The sequence below is a fragment of the Ixodes scapularis genome, unplaced genomic scaffold (genome assembly GCF_016920785.2).
Source record: "Ixodes scapularis isolate PalLabHiFi unplaced genomic scaffold, ASM1692078v2 PGA_scaffold6__148_contigs__length_123643588, whole genome shotgun sequence".
Classification (NCBI taxonomy): Eukaryota; Metazoa; Arthropoda; class Arachnida; order Ixodida; family Ixodidae; genus Ixodes; species Ixodes scapularis.
In genome coordinates this window covers 42,872,645-42,888,266 of record NW_024609881.1, presented here as the reverse complement: position 1 = coordinate 42,888,266, position 15,622 = coordinate 42,872,645, and the positions used below count along the sequence as shown (strand labels likewise).

Sequence of the window (15,622 nt, the reverse complement as noted above, 5' to 3'; positions counted from 1 at the left end):
TCGCTCGCTCATGATTTTTAAAAAAAGTGGACTGCAGTGGCGTCTCGGGAAATGTGTGGTTGTAGTGGACGCATTCGCAAAGTTGTATTAGGGTCCCGCACATTAGATCCGTCGTTTCGTTTGACATATAGCTCAAATAAATGCCGTACAGATTTCTTTTGCAGCATGTGGTATGCGGAAACGGGCCGGCAGGTCAAGCATTCATCCTGTGCGTTACGACTCCACAATCCATGTTATGTCTGGTGTGCATATTTATGAGCATTTTGCACGACTCCCTTTTTCAATATCGCCTACGTCCTTCCAAGTCCACGAGACCTTGAAAAACTATGTGAAAATTTGTTTCCTTGCGCACGACTAAGTAAGCAAATTCGGCCCGTCTCGTTTTGCTTTAATGTCATTTGTTGGCGCTAGTGACAAAAATTTTCTTGGCCTCGATAAAACTGAACATTCGAGACCATTTCCCCTTCGGTAGGTATCGGCATCATACTGCATGAGCACAGTAAACAAACAAGCCTAATGAGACGAGCATGCCGCGACTGGCGCTGCCTCTCTGTTTTTCTCGAAATGAGCGTCTGCTCCAGCATGGTAAGCTTTCTGATTGACTGTTTGGGACGCTCAAGATGCCATCTCCATAGTAACAGTCTGCTCTTGCGGTGTTCAGAGACTGGCGAGATGACGGAAGTTGTCGTTTTCCTGATCAAAAGCGGCGCCTTCCTCCTCTCCCCTAAAAATGCGTCTGTGAATATCAATTTCGCCTCTTACAATGCTGGTAACTTACAAACTTCTTAGCTGTCGTAAGATCAGACGTTTTTTGTAAATCTGGCCTCAGGTAGCAGAATTTTGTAGACCAATCAGTATTCCTTTCCTTCGTTCTTAAAACTCGCACGCAGCGGCATTGAGCATTGCAGGTATCTGTTATCCATACTCATTCTGTCCGCCTTGACTGCTTTGATCAATTCCTACCATCAGATAGACCGTTGTCGTCCATTGCAATCCTCCTGTCAAGGTCTTCAAAACATTCGCCGAGATGACGTTTCCCTCCAGCAGCCTCCAGGATCCGGAGGCAGCTCTTTGCCAGGGCAGCTGTGAGGCTGTCCTGAATTGACTTTCCTGTAGCAGCAGTGAACTCCTGCTGCAGCTAGAGGACCAAAGCAAACCAAAAACAGTCAACACAATGGCACCCTTCCTCTCTGGCACCCAAGTTTTCAATCTCAATAATACTCACGATGGTACCAAGCTGATACGCTGGGTACATAGAGAGGACAGCGGCAACAGTCGGCTTCTCCGTCGTCACCCAGAGTCGCAGTGAGGCGAACGTTCTCGCCATGGCGTCGGCCACATAAACCATGTTGGGCCTGGTCTTGCAGAGTTCTTTCTGCATTTCGAGGACATGGCCGTCCACGCTTTCACTGTCCTCTCCATCGGCTGGGAGCACCACATTCTACAATATAATTGATGGAAGTACAGAATTTGTGTCAAACTTAACTTTATAATATAATTTAAAATAATGTTTCTCAAACAATCCTTCATACCCTGCCAGGCCTGATCACGCGTTTCGGGCAAGGAGTCCTCGGCACCCTCTGCTGCTTCGGTCGCGCTGCCCTTAGCGAAAACTAGGTTACTTTAAGTGTACTTTACGGTCTTTTAAGATACTCATTCTCAAAAAGTATACTAAAATTGTCCTTAAAGGATTCTAGCCAGAAGTAGGCTTGTACTATTAGTGTCCTTTCTTAGTATGCTTGAAGTAAGTACTGTAATAGTATACTTTTAGTAAACTAGCTAAGACCTAAGTAGCTTCTAAGTTCATGCGAAGCGTCTTACTAGTAGCCTGCCCTAGGTATCTTTTAGTGCACTAGAAGAACGTTATGGAAGTAAGCTGGAAGGATCTTGTAAGTATTCGTGCAGTGACTTATCAGTTGCCTCTCTAAGGTTTCTTTTAGTGAACGAAAAGTTTACTATGGAAGTGCGCTGAAAGGATAATCGGAGCATACACCGAGTATGCTTAGCTGCGCGCACCATGAAATGAGGACAACATTGGGCTTCGTCGCTGTGTCTGTGTCATGAAATGGCGTCAGCAGCTCGCGTTGTTTTGAGCGCTGTGGCGTTTCAGTGCTGTAAGTGAGCCCCCTGATCAAGTTCTCAACGTTCCGGTGGCAGGCGTGACCGACTACGTCTGCGATTGCACCGTCCCAGAATGAGTGTAGTGACCATTATACGTTGCGCACACGCTGTGGACGCGTAGCTTCCCGGCGTGGCGATCAAGAAATGAGCCGCCTGGAAACGACAACAATAGTTGCGTTGACGCAGTGGTTACCCCTCACAAGAGCGCAAGAAAAACTCTGAAAGGTACGTTCAGTTGATATCTTCAGGAATATGAAAGGTAGCCACTGCAGTCTCAGCGTAGTTGTTGTCGTTTCCAGTTCGCTCTGGTTACACGGACGCGGTGAGCAGCCTGCAACAGCGAGTGAGATACGCTATTACCGTTTGATCCACCAGCTTCGGGAGGCTGATATCAGATCGCAACCTGCAAAAGTCAGGAGCTTGGCGGATGAATCCGAACACCGCGTACAAAGAAAGTGATTGCTTGGTGACCATCAACAAATATGCGAGCATGACCGACTACGTCTGTGATTCCATCGTTTAATCATCAGTGCTACGTGTTATTTGCCCCACCAACATCGACGAGCAATCTTCTGTCGTCGATAGTTCTCAGTCGGATTATAAAGCAGTGCAGTTTGTGTAGTGGTGCACCGGGTCGCGAAATCGATGCTCCTGAGTTTCGTCGACGCAGAAAAAACAAGCCTCATCGTGTCTGCGTCTGAGAGCTCCGCGTGGTTTCATTGCAGTGTTAAAATTCGAATGATTTGGGGTCTGTTGCTGTCGTGACGCGTTTGAGTTCTTGGTATTTCTTTCAGTCGTGAGCGTGACCGACCACGTTTGCGAATACGTCGCTTTTTAGACTTAAGCTAGGTGGCGCAAGCTACCGCCCGTTACAAAGTGCTATGCAAGGTGCCGCAGTAGTATCCATAGCCATACAATCATCCAGATGGTGCCGGATTGATCAGCCGTCAGTTTTGTTGTCTTTAAATAAACCAGTTTTTTTTATGAACGTTCGATGACGTTACTTCGAAAACTTTAGCATTCAGAAGTGGGATTACCGCTGAGCCTTCCCGGAACAGTGGTGGCTGCGACAGCCACGTTCACGCCGACGAACGTGAGTCTTCTTCGCGGGCGGTGGTGCGCGTCCATTGTTTCCGCCACCGACGAGAGGCCGTTCAGTGTTCCCGTTGACTCGACCAGAAAGCACAGCCATGGCCGCGGACCGTGAGCTCGTACGGACCCTAGCGTCGCAACCGGGCTTCGCATCGGTGACCGCGATGCCAGACTTGACGGCGTCCATTCCCGCCTTCTCTGACTCGTCGTCGGAAACGAGCGCCATGAAGTGCGCGGGACTGGGAGGCGCATATCAACACGGTGGCGGCGCAGCACAGTCCGGGTGGAGCGATGAAATAACGCTCGCTGTTGCTTCATCGAAGGTGAGCGGGACGGCTTGAGTGGCATCCAACGACCGGGAAGCGACTGGAAACTTGGTCGAAATGGTCTGAAGAACTACAGATGGTGTTCCCCGATGATGACGATTCGCACTCTACGAGATGATGCTCCGGCGGACACAGACCGGGTGAGTCCGTCGCTGATTATTTTTTCGACAAGAGCTTCTTCTGCTCGAAGTGTGACGTCAAGGAAATGAGTTTACAATGGCGCAGCTTATAATTGCGGAACTTCGGAACATGAACCACGCTGTGATCCTGCGGCTTCAACAGCGACGTTCGCAATGTCTTTCGAAATTTTGCAAAAACTTGCTGATTTTTTTTCTTGAAATCACTCGTTGCAGAAGAAGCAGCCCACAAGAAAAAAAAAGACACTGTGGAGGACAAGCTTCTCAAAAAGCTTCGCCAGGAGCTGAAAGGTCACAGGGTATGTATAACAACATTTTTGTTAGAAAGTGTTAGCTTTATGGAGTGCACATCAGATTTTTATAATGTTGCCATTTTGGTGCTTGGTTAGATATATTTTAATCAATGTTATTATTGCTTTTTCAAGTGTACTTATCAATTATTCATTCATGCAAACTGCAAGCTGTTCAGAACGCTGAAGTAATTGGAGACTGTAGATATACTGTTTCAGTAACCTTTGCACTGTGAGCGCAGATGACATATGATGTTATTTTCCTCAGCATTAGAAAAAGTTGGTGGGCAACGGGAATGCAACTTTGCGGGTCAGTCAGAGGTCACTTCTGGGAAGCAGTTGCTTAGGACTTCCAATGTTATACTTTGTTGTACAACTCTGATAATCTATCATTACTGCTTATATTTTCTGTTTATAGCTCCGTGCATCTTCTGGGGATCCTGAGGACGTTGCATCACAAGCTCGAGGACCTGTCTTCGCTGTACCTGCCCTGGCCTCTGCTGAAGAGGCCTCTGCTAGGTCCAAGGAGGCCCGGATAAAGGAGGGCGAGACCTGGGCCAGCAATGTCGAGACCAGGCCCAGTGAGCCTCAGACCGGGGCTGAAGCCAGGGCTAATAAGGTCAAAGCCTGGGCCAACGAGGCCGAAGCCAGGGCAGGGCCACCGAGGCTGAAGCCAGCATGGAGCAGGTTGAGACCAGGACCGACCTGACTGGGGGACGCTGAGGCTAGGGCGGCCAAAGCCGGAGTACAGGAGGTCGAGGTTGTAACGTAGCGTCCTCTGCATCCGGATGTAAGGTGAAACAGTATAACCTATTTGTCCAGGCCTAACTGTTCGATGTCGCAAATTCGCAACCTAAAAGATTTTTTGCTTAGAAGTTCATTTGCACCAAAAATAACTTTAGTGATCGATTACATAGACACATTTCCAGGTACGTCCCCTGGGCGCCGCCATCTTCCTAGCTGGAGAGCGCGTGAGCTGCGCCATAACCTACTTACGATGCCTTGAGAAGACGTTGTAGTCAGATTATGGCGCGGCCCACAGTGTACCTAAGTACCCCCCAGTAAGCAAGATGGCGGCGCCCATAGGCTATACTTACAAAGATGTATACAAAGCAAAAAAATAAAGTTTAAAACATTTTTTTTATCTACACTTTGCTTTAATTCCCTGCGTTAAATGGTCAACAAGCTTCTTCATATCCCAAAATGAGTACTACTGCTGCTACCATTCTTTGTGATTCCGTAAGTTTTTTTAGTTAAACTGAATGCTGATACAGGAGCGACTTTTTCAAAATCAGGGTGTGATGGTAAAGCACTGAATCGTGATGCGAGAGCTGACCCTGCTTGGGTTTGGAGTTTGACTGTCTCTATGTTTACACACAGTGCCAATTTTCATGCCTCAATTTGCTGTTCTCCTTACAGGAATAGCTTGTCCATTTCTCTTTAAAGTTGCAGCTGTACATAGGTGAAATGGGGCCACTCATAGTATGATATAGAGTGGCAGCAGCATTCTTACTCGATTTGGGAGCGGTTCGTGAAGCGGCGTGTTGACAGTGAGTGCCCGTGTCGAAAGCAGTGAAATATGCATAAAAATACTGAATGTGCACTAGGAGAGAAATTTTGAAAATAAAAGTGACAGCCACTGAACTGAGCTGACTAAGGTCAGGGAATGAGATTTGAGGGGTATTGGGGTGGCGAAGCAGTCTGAAGGGAGAGCAATATTTCTAGTGCAAGTTGAAGGGCTCGGATAATTTCACGAATGGTTTCTTTATGGTGAGTATACACATGTCCAGCATGGGATTTCAGGCTTGGATTTCACAGCTTCATGCTTTCCCACCATTCATATTAAAAGTTTGAAGTCTAGGAGCAAGTTTGGTGCAGTGTTTGCTTTAATCGTGTGCACTTTTAATTTTCCTTAATGTTAAACCAGGTGTCACATGTGTGTAACTTCAAAGCGCCTGTGATTTCAGTGTTGACTGTTGAACCAGTAATTTTCTTATAATTTGATGCTTCCTACCGGCAGGTGTGCCACCCCTTGTTGCGGCTATGGAGACTCGTGGAGTGGCAGGCCCTGTGGTTCAAGAGGATATTGTGTAGAATATGGTATGTAACAATTTTTTTTCTTCACATCGCAGTTAAAGGTGTGAATCTTTTATCTTGTCTTTTTCCTAACCGTAATGGCTCATTCACACGAAATTTTGACGCTGGGCGTCAAAATTTGATCAGATTATTTTGATGCTCGAACCACAATCGCAGACTTTTGACGCTGGGTGTCAGAACTCTGTGGAATATCCTGTGGCAAGCGGATCGATCAAAGACCTTTTTGATATTTTTTTTCTTTTTTGCTGGAGAAAACTTTTAATTAGAACAAAAGGCAGGAATTGTATTGCCATATGTCACACCAGGGAATGTCAGCTTATGTGCAGCAAGAAAATGAATTTCGGCGACGCGAGGATATCTCGTGCAAGGCTCTGTCACATGCCTCCTCAGCTTGCAATGGCCTTGCCGCTTGCCTTCCTTGTCTTGCTCGTCCATTTCTGTCCTCAGCTACAGTTGGTTTGCGACAGCACACTGCCTTTTGGTGCCAGGGTAGGAAGATGCAGCTTTTAAAAAAGGTCTATTGCATCCTTTGTGATATAGCAGACGTTCACAAATCATTTTAAATCTCGTTTAGCAGACGATACATCAATGTCTTTTTTGTTGTGTTTTCGTCGGTGATTGACACTTCATGGCAGGCGAAACCAACACAATTTAGACGAACTTGAGGTTTTGGCACCGATTTTCCATGTCACCTAAAAGGAGTCAGTGTAAAGCGCGGATTGAATACGAGTGTCATGTCAGCCTTGACTGCCCATTCGGTGAGAACACGAGTCGCACCTGATTGATGATGCTTTACTAATTATTAATCTTAAATCTGTGCTCTGCTCGGTCCCCCTTTTGGTCACAGAAAATCCAGTGCGTTGACTTCCCAAACTCTTCTTTTTCTTGCACTGACAGGCAACATATTTGCAAACAGTCTTTTAGCTCCTTCACTCTCGCCAAGACGAAAATCAGATCCCGTGCTGTGGACAGCTTTCGTTCGGTGCTCGCATATTTCTTGGTTGTCACTGAGCAATGAGCATAGGTAACCTACTCAAAATAATGCATGGTGTTTGTCAAAAGTTGACCTCCTAACTTCCTTCGCCGACGCACACTGGCACGGTAGGGTTGTACTAAGGAAACTGATTTCCCAGATACATCATATGGGAACGGCAGGGAGTAGTAAGCCTCAACATTATAACTTACAGTGCGACTAGGACAAAGACAGACAGAGGAGAAAACACAGGACAAGCGCTGAACTAGCAACGGATTTATTGAAAAGAAAATACATATGATGCTGCTGCTGCTCAGGCAGGCATGCCCCTCCGTGGCCCTGGCGCTTCTTCTTTTACTCAACACGATACCAGCCGAGTTATCCGAGATCCGAAAAGCCGATCTCGCTCTTCATCAAAGTCACTGTGGGCTGGCTCACACACAGAGATACGTTTTGTGTTATGTAGTATGTCTCCATCATTTGTCGGGGTAGTTTTTGGTTGTGTAGGAACATCACTGTCGTGTTGTTAAAAAAGGGTTGGCATCCGCAATCCCGGCAATGCATCTTGAGATGCGTGTGAGCGGTTCCTTTCATAGAACTGTGGTGTTCTTGTAGTCTTATCTTGAGGCAACGCCCAGTTTGTCCCATGTAGGCACGCCCGCAGGAAAACGGGATCTTGTAGACCACACTTTTTATGCAGGCGACAAACTGCATACCGTGTTTGATGCTGCTGCGGCTGAGATGTAGGATCTTCATTTCTCGCACGTTTGTTGACTGTGGAGCACACAGAGCCGAGATTGTGGCAGGCGGAAAAATCAGCATTCACATTGTATCTCGAGGCAACTTTCTTGAGTCCGTGGGAAAGGTGGTGGATGTATGGTATGACTGAAGTTTTCCTTTTCTCTTTCTGCTCGAGGTCACATTGCTCGATCTCTGGATCTGTCTTAAGGTATTTCACGATTTTTTCGCATAGGACAAACTGGGAGTTGCCTCAACATAGGACTACGAAAACACCACAGTTCTATGAAAGGAACCGTTCACACACATCTCACAATGCATTGCCGGGATTGCGGATGCCAACCCCTTTTGAACAACACGACAGTGATGTTCCGACGCAACCAGAAACTACCCCGAGAAATGACGCAGACGTACTACATAACACAAAACAGATCCTTGTGTGTGAGCCAGCCCACAGTGGCTTTGATGAAGAGCGAGATCGGCTTTTTGTATCTCGGATAATTCGGCTGGTATCGTGTTGAGTGAAAGAAAAAGCGCCAGGACCACGGAGGGGCATGCCTGGAGGAGCAGCAGCATCATCATATGTATTTCCTTTTCAATCGAATCAGTTGCTCGTTAAGCGCTTGGCCTGTGTTTTCTCCTCTGTCTCTCTTTGTCCTAGTCGCACTGTAAGTTATAATGATCTCTACCGTAAACTCTCCCAATTGTCCATTCTGCTAAGCCTGAACAGTTCGGTCTTTTTTTGGTGACCACATTCGGTCGGCAGCAAGACTGTTTTTTCAAAGTGTGAACGAACCATATGTTCTAGCAAAAAATGTGCCTATTAGAGAGGTTCAACTATTAGAACCATAGCTATACTTACTGACCTTATAATGTGAGGCCTAAGTTTCCACATTACACCAGGATGTGCGAAGAGGTAAGCATTGGAATCTATGGAAGAAGCTTAGCAATGTTGAGGCATAGACAGGTTATGGTTCTTTAAACAGCGCTAACCGTATTGTTGGTTTCATTTCTGAATTGTTTTGTGTTGTCTCTGTTTCTGTCGTGTCCTTAAATCTCAGTGATTTGCTTTGTTCGTAGTTTGTAAGGTTTCAGCAGACCCGTCCTCTTTTTTAAAAGGTTCTTTTTTTAATTAGATGCTGTATATGGGGTGTCTGTTCATGCAGGCTTAGGCCACCCCAACAATGTCAGGACTGCTTTCTGCTGATCATTTTCATAACCTAAATATAATTCTGTTAGAACCCAGGGAACAATTTTTGCAACAGATATATCCCTCATTGCCTCTACGCACGCCTTCTAAATTCTGGGAACTGGATGGAAATAGTGTATTAGGTTCACCACTATCTTTCGATGATTTTCCGAGTGATGCTGCCAAACTCCACGAATGCGGCCAGCGGACGTTCTCATTCAGCCACTGTAGGGCGCGCAGCATTCAATCGGTTGAGGCGTTTTCAAAGCTGGAGGATATAGTGGTGCCTCGATTATATGACTTTCAGGAGACTGCGCGACAACATTGGATAATCCAAAAAACAACAGTTACGGGACAAAGACATGCAGAACTTCCAAACAGCCTTTAAGCTGATAATCTGCTGGAATCTGAAGAAGCTAGAACCCTCATGCAACTATGAATGTAACCTAGAAATTGTGTAACAGAGGTGCCAATCAATCTTTATTATCACATTGGAACTTCAAAAGAAATCAGTGAGTTTCTGCTGACTCGTCCAGTCGTGCATAAACCGGGGACGCATAATTGGGGTTTTCTGTATCCACTGTGGGACACATTTCATTCTCGATCGCATAATGTGTAGAAGTTTCTTAAAAATTTCTGGGCGTTGCCTTTAAGGACTAGCATTTTCAAAATAAAAAAAAACAATCAGGAAACTGCTTTAATAAACGACGCAGACCAAGCCTGGAATGTGCTCGACAGCGGATGTTTTCTTCAGCTTCGATAATACTTCCCCAGTCGACTGCTGCATGCTGCAAGATTGCCAATTCAGAACTTCCGGAGGCTGCAATCACAGAGTGGAGAAGCGTAATTATAGTTGGAGGCACCTACTACTGCCCATGTGCATCTTCTCTTAAAGGGACACTTGCATGGCTGTTAGGGATATAACTAATAGTAATCAATAATATTGATTACTATTAGCCTTGGCACACTCGCAACTGTTGTTTATTTGGAAAGACAATTTACTATATAGGCCCCTTTGGCCAGCCTAGTCATCATCACTTCGCGCGAAGCATTTTTGTTTAATAGTGCGATTGATGCCTCACTTACACACTCTTTTCCTTTTTCCTAAATATCATATTCCTCATGCAGTTCTCTGCTTGTTTTGTCATTGTATCTGGCAAGAATCTTAACATCGTGCAACACCAAGGAACAGGAACATCTACTGCAGTGAATGGCGAGGTGGCCAGACAGGTTAGCTCATGTGGCAGCCACGTGCTCATGGGCACGTTCATTCATGCATCCACAAATTTATTCTTGTGTTTTATGCTGCAAGGCTCAGACGGCTGCTCTATGCTGTTGATTCTGTGGCAGAGCCGAGCCATCTTATTGGATGCCAAGGACACCACAGGAATGCGGTGGTGCTGACCGACTTCCCTTAATTGTGTGAAACTGAGGGTATGGTATCACAGCTGGTCTTACATTGGACCTCTCACGAGTGGGTTTGTTTATCCAGAAGCAAGCTACCTGCAGATGTGTATAATTCAGGTCGCCAAAAGCTTGTTAAATAAAGTTGAGGCATAAACAAACCTGCTCGTGAGAGGCCCAATGTGAGACCAGATGTGGTACCATACTTACACTCATACCTGCCAACTCTTCCGAATTTTTCGTAAAATGTACAAATTGGGACTAATTTTACGATTTTACAAATCTTGCTTCAAATCTTACAAAAAATTGTTTTTTATTTTTTTTGTTGTTGTTTTTGTAACTTCAATGTTGGTGCTATCTTGCTTTGCCACAAGAGGGCGATAGGTACCGTCCACAGCGGCGTCGTTGTTTTTACTATCCGTCTATCCGGTGGCCACGAATCGAAAACCAATCCAAAGCTCAAAGCCTTTGTTCGTGTGTTCGGCGGTGCACAGGTGCAAGTTGGTTCGGCGTGTTCAGACGTTGTTGGGGCCTCGTTGTTTCGGCCAGTTTCGAGGCAAAAAGTATGGCGTCTGTGTTTGTTGCACGTGTAACTGTAGCATTCTCCTGGTCACGGTGGCTTCACGGCGTAATGCCGAACTCGAAACCTCAAAAGAGGTACTTTCAGGTGTTCCTGAAGTCCTACACGTCAAAATTTCCGTGCTTCATGCCGCCCAAAAAGCAAGAGAAGCTTGGATTGTGTAGCACGTACACGTGTGATGTAAGCGTTTCGCACGCTGGCCAGGCTGACATTAAGCTGCACATCGCTTCACGTAACACCCCCCCCCCCCCGGCCGCAGCCGCGCGACTTTTACGAATTTGAAAATCCACAGGTTGGCAGGTATGTACACTCAGTGTCACACAATTCAAGGAAGTCGGTCAGCGGTACCGCACTACTGTGATGTCTTCGGCACACAATAGGGTGGCTTGGCTCTGCCACAGAATCAACAGGCCCATGCCCCGCCGTCTTAGCCTTGCAGCATAAAACACAAGGATAAAATTGCTGGGTGTGTTTTGGGCGTTGTGTATCAGATACCAATATTGTGAGGGGCAGTGCATATGGGCCAGATGTGTGAATGACCCTGCCCGTGAGCATGTGGCTGCCACGCGAGCCAGCCTGTCTGGCCACCTCGCCATTCACTGCAGCAGATGCCTCTGTTCCCCGGTATTGCATTATGTTAAGATTCTCGCAAATACAATGACAGAACAAGCAGAGAACTGCATGAAGCATATGAAATTAGGGAAAAAGGAAAAAAGCGTGTGAGTGAGGCATCAATCGCCCTATTAAACAAAAACGCTTTGCGCCAATGTGATGGTGACTAGCCTGACCAGTGGACCTTATATAGTAAATGTTCAAACTAGCCTTATTACCCTTTTTACTATTAGCTAGCTCTCTTCATCAAACACTTCCTTACCACCAGCATGTCACGGCCATTCGTGCACATGCGCTCATCTAAAAGGCATTCATATGGATGTAATGACCGTATTTGGTTCTATTTTTATGTTTCAGATAACCTCTGGAGACATTGCGCTTCCCGAAGCGCAGTTGAAGCATGTCGACACGAAGCAGCCATCTATTTACGTTCAGGAACTCGCGGTCATGGTATTTGGAACTGAGGCCCTGACAAACTGCTGCCTTACGGGGTCGGCAATGAAGGGAAAGCTTCCTAAAAAGGGAGTTAAGGACTTGATAGGTGAGTAAATTGCCGTAAAGAGGAAATAGCAAGGCACTATTGCAATCAAACTTAACAGGAACAAATACTAAGTCTACTCTTGACATATATTGGACTTAAATCTTGGACAAAAGCTCACCAGACAGAAGCTCACCGGTCAAAAGCTCACCACGTGAAAATTTCATGTTGGTCTTAACACGAGTGCAGACAACTTAGGTGCATGCGTGCGACACTAAAACACAACAATGATTTAAATCTGATAGGCACATGGTTTGTTGATTAGTCTGGAAACAAGTTTATCGATTGGTTAGAAGGAAATGCAGTCCCGTACAGGCTGCCTCCAGCAGTCTTGGTAGATCTCGGTGTACCTGGAGCCCCTTGCAAATATTTTCCAGACGGTTGTGGCACACCTTGAGTCAACCCAGATTGATCTTATCAGCTTCAATTCCACTCATTTTGGTGACCTAAATTTTGTCCCAAATCGTTGCTTCTGTGCCTGTTATGGCTTACCTGTCGACACCGTTGCATGAGATGGGGTACCACTTCTTCTAAAAATAGTGCAATGTCCATTGCGTCCGCACTTTGGCCCAGCTTGTGATTCACCGGGTAGCCAAAAAAAGGGGGTGAGCTATTGTGTGGGTCTACGAAAAAATGGGTGAGCTTCTGTCCGGTGAGCTTTTGTCTGGTCACCATTGGACTTGTGTCTCGGTACTCATGTATGGTTGTTTCTTTTTGGCTTATGTTGGGGGACGTATTTGTCTTTTTGTGTCATTACGTCTTGCGCTACACCTCTGGTTTGCAATAATGTGCCCCAGTTCTAGCATACTTTAATTTTTGCCTAGATTATAATTCACTCTGATGTTCCTTCTGCTTAATTTTGATCGTCGATTTATATCAGCGATTAAACTTAACGAAACTTCAGTATTGTTTACTTTTGTGTACAATTTTCTGAAGATAGCTGACTGTTTACCCCAGCTTTAGGCTGCTGAATCTTTCAAAAACTTTCAGCTTGTTCAGTTGTTTTTAAAGTAATTGTTTGGTACAGTATGGCCTCAGTTGGTTTTATATCAGTAAACCCTGAATTATAATATAAAATAGATGTCAGAATCAAAATTTAAAAAAATGTGGTCATCTGTGTGTTTAAATTTATTGTCTAGCTACGCTATCTCCGACTTTCTAGCCAAATATCCTGAGGCACTGGTTCTCGAACAGGGTTCCTAGTAAAGTATACTGAGGGTTCTTTCAGCACCTGAACTTCCTCAATCGTTCCTACACCATTGTCATACACTCAATTGCAACAATGCCAAGAGTGGAAGGGGCTCCTCGGCTAACAATAACAATAGTAAATTTTTGTTCGCTGATGTCAGAAAGTTTGAGAGTCCCTTTCACAAAGAATGTTATGTTTGCAGGCTTTTAAAGGGGTTATGAAATAGTCTCCAGACTGCGGCCAAGTAAGTGTGGCAGTATCTCACCATCACATGTGCAGTGAAGATCAGAAAACAATTTTTTCCAAGGTGCACTAGTTTTATTAAAAAAATTAAATAGACTTAAGCTTGGGGGGCCCCTCAACCTTTAGAGTCCTTTCCCGGTCACGTGCGTGTGACATGAATTGGGGGCCAAATGAGTGAATGACAACTTTTATAAAAACCTTAGCTTCAAATTGGGCAGATACCTGCTCAACTCGCAAACTCGACCACTATTGGCGCCAAGCCAGTAGTTCCTGTGGCCACGATAAGCTGCATGATGAAAAATGGACCCTTTTTTCCTTTCTGATTACGCAGTGCACTCGCGACATTTTGAGGGATCACGGTGTGTTTTCTCGTACTTGTGATAAGGTAAAAGAAATAAAAGTAACGAGCTCCAGACTGTTTCCACAGTAAACTTGTTTCATGATCCCTTTAATGCATTGCAAATTGACGAAATGCCTTGTTTTACATTATTTCACAGCAGCAATATTTCACAGTTGCCAATAAACATAGTCATTGGTCCCCGTGCTCAATATATTTAGATGATTAACTTTTTGTTGTGGGTTTCTTTTTGTGAAATTTTCTAAAATTATGTGGACCTGAAGTATAATTTTAAGTAGTATTAAGTAAATATGGAGTCTTAAGGCAAGTTCCTTAATTGTCTATTGTCTTCTCTTTTCAGCTTTTGTTACTGCCAATTCCCTGGAAAAACTCGGAAGTCCGTGAAAGAATACCTGTAAAGGAAGTGCAGCAATGCTTCCTACACTCAAAACAAAGCCTCCAACACACAAAAGAAAACTGCAGAATGAAAAAAAAAAAATTAGCTTTCATTTTCATTCATTTTGCGCATTGGCTTTTTTTTTCTCTTAAATCTGATTAGTGATTAATTTAGATATTATTTAACAAGTGCATTACCTTTTTTCATTCATTTTACTTCAGTCATGTAGGCGATGTTACTTCAGTCATGGTAGATGATAACTATTGTAGGTTTTATATTAACAGGTGCAATACTATTTTTGCTCGTTTTTCTTCAGCATGATAGTTGTAATTATTTTTTTCTTCTAATAAGAGCTTGTTTATAAAGCTTTAAGTGCATCTGTGATATTTGTAAGCCACTAAAAGTATTACGTTTTTTGTTCCATCGTAAGTGTTTGTTGTAGGCAACATGTGTTCATTCTATTGAAAAAAATATTTGTTTAATAAAAAGTTCTTTAATTTGTCATCACTTTGAACTCGTCTACATTAAAGCCTGTAACATAATGCATTTCGGTTTCGATAAGGGCAAACCACTGCAATTGCTAAATCAATATAATTTTCTACTTTTCTTATCTGGAATTGGTCAGGAATAAATTGGTGAAATGCTTTAAAAGTTCTATTAAGTGTACCCCCGATTATATTTGAAAGCCTGCTTCCAAATTTAATCCGGGGTACAATTTATAGTACTAAAGGCTTGCATAAAAGCATACTAAAATTCTGCTCAGAAGTGTACTAGAAGAAGTATCCTAAAAGGATGGCGAAATGTTACTTCTGAAGTGCGTAAGAAGTGTACTAAAATGCCTCTTAAAGGCATGCTTAGAAGTATCCTAAAAGGATAGCGAAATGTTACTTTTGAAGTGCGTAAGAAGTATACTAAAATGCCTCTTACAGGTATGCTTAGAAGTATACTAAAAGTATGGCGAAATGCTACTTTTGAAGTGCGTCAGAAGTATACTAAAAACCGGCCAATTTAGAGCATCAAGCATACTTCTGGAAGTGCAAATAAAGTATACTTTAAGAGCCCCGGTTTTTCGCTAAGGGTGGTGCCTCTTCTTCGCCCTCTTCCTCAGCTCGCTCCTGATCTCGGAGCTTCTTGCGCTCCCGTTTCGCTTTGAAACGTAAGGCAACGTGCCAAGAGTCCTGCGTACACAAGCAAAAAAAGAATCTCAAACAGCTGCAGAAATAATAGTGCTGAAAAAATAATAATCAAATAAACTTAAAATATACAGAACACATGGTTCACGCTGAAACTTGAAACCAAAACTGCATAACAGGCCTCCTTTCGTATGCCACTTTCACCGACTACCGCCCCCTCCATTCG

General features: G+C 44.4%; 1 pseudogene; it reads right to left on the bottom strand.

The window, feature by feature from the left end:
- Window positions 1-15,622, bottom strand: part of LOC120840043 — an 89,269-nt pseudogene that overhangs the window by 7,466 nt on the left and 66,181 nt on the right.